The sequence below is a fragment of the Odontomachus brunneus genome, unplaced genomic scaffold (assembly GCF_010583005.1).
Source record: "Odontomachus brunneus isolate Ranch 3 - 2012 unplaced genomic scaffold, Obru_v1 Obru_scaffold_086, whole genome shotgun sequence".
Taxonomy (NCBI): domain Eukaryota; kingdom Metazoa; phylum Arthropoda; class Insecta; order Hymenoptera; family Formicidae; genus Odontomachus; species Odontomachus brunneus.
The window spans coordinates 781,732-783,149 of NW_022639536.1; the positions used below are offsets into that span (position 1 = coordinate 781,732).

The 1,418-nt window shown below is 32.2% G+C and overlaps 1 protein-coding gene across 3 annotated transcripts in view; it reads left to right on the forward strand.

The window, feature by feature from the left end:
* Positions 1-1,418, forward strand: part of LOC116847953 (zinc finger and SCAN domain-containing protein 21-like) — a 101,528-nt gene that overhangs the window by 42,600 nt on the left and 57,510 nt on the right. The gene's annotated exons all lie outside the window — the stretch shown is intronic.

Consider the following 1,418-nt stretch of genomic DNA (forward strand, 5'->3'; position numbering starts at 1 on the left):
TTCTTTTATGGCACCAATGTCTTTACAAATTAGATGAAGAAGGAAATAGATGAAGAAGGAAACGTCGCAACGAGTAACAATTAACTATCGCGTCAATAGTACCACACGTCTAGAGAGAATTATCAAACTGTCTAGATGCCTACAACTAAATGTCTCGGTATTGACTACCAAATGCGTCGAGGTATCGTAATCAGAATATTGGATATGTGAACCAGATATCGCATAAATTTACCATATTACTTTCATAAAACGAGTATAGTGTCATTCACCAAGCCATTTCTCTCAGTGCAGTAAAAATAACTCTAGATCATTATTGTTGTATCCGGTTTAAATGTTCTTTTGCAAAAGCGATTCTAACTTGGCGATTCTTTTCTGATATGAATGATTTTTTTCTAGCAACGCGTCCATGTAATTGAAATTCATTCAATCTACGTCAGATAGTTTAAATACTTATATTTTTGTCAAGATCTGATTATATTTCAGCGTGAATACCAACTGCAGTTTTAAATCTATCTGATTTAGATAATAAAGGCCTGTAAAATTGGAGGTGTTGAAAGTTGATTGGGATTTGACAATGTTTTTTTATGTAATTTTTTTCGCTAATTGCGAATCCGTCTGCAGAATTGCTCTAGCACGTCAGGATTTCGAGATATCCTAACGTAAAACTATCTTCGAGATATCCTAACAAAAAACCGTTTTTAATTATATTTTAAATTAAATTAAAAATTGAGAAATTTTTTTTTCAAATCTGTCAACGGTATTATTTATTACTAAACGGCCTCTTCAAAATCCATTTTGTACCATCTCAAAGCGATTTTTTCTTCCGGAGATATATCAATTCAAAGTTCAATAAATTGTATCTCGCTAGAAACCTAGTTAGTCTCTAAGGCAAGGATGACTATCCAACCAGTGAAGGTGAAGGGGCCGTATAGTAGTAAGTGATACCGTTGACGGATTTGACAGAAAAACTTTCTCAATTTTTAATTTAATTTAAAATATGATTGAAAATTTTTGACAGTTTTAGATTAAGATATTTCGAAATTCTGACATAGTCATGTATATGTCAAGTATATGTCCGCTACTGTATGAATACACACACACACACGCACGCGCGCGCACACGCGCATACGCACACACATACACACACACACACACACATATATATATATATATATATATATATATATATATATATATATATATATATATATATACAGTGGTGTGCAAAAATTCTTGGCCAAATTCATTTTTGGCAATATATTATGAACAGGAAAAGCAAGTGACTTATAACTATAAGTAGATATAAATCTGTGATAATGTACAGAAAATAGCACTCGTATCTTCCAAAGTTTACCTATTGAAAGTGTGTTTACAAACACATTTTCAATAAGTCACTGTTCAAAAGTTCCTGGCCACTG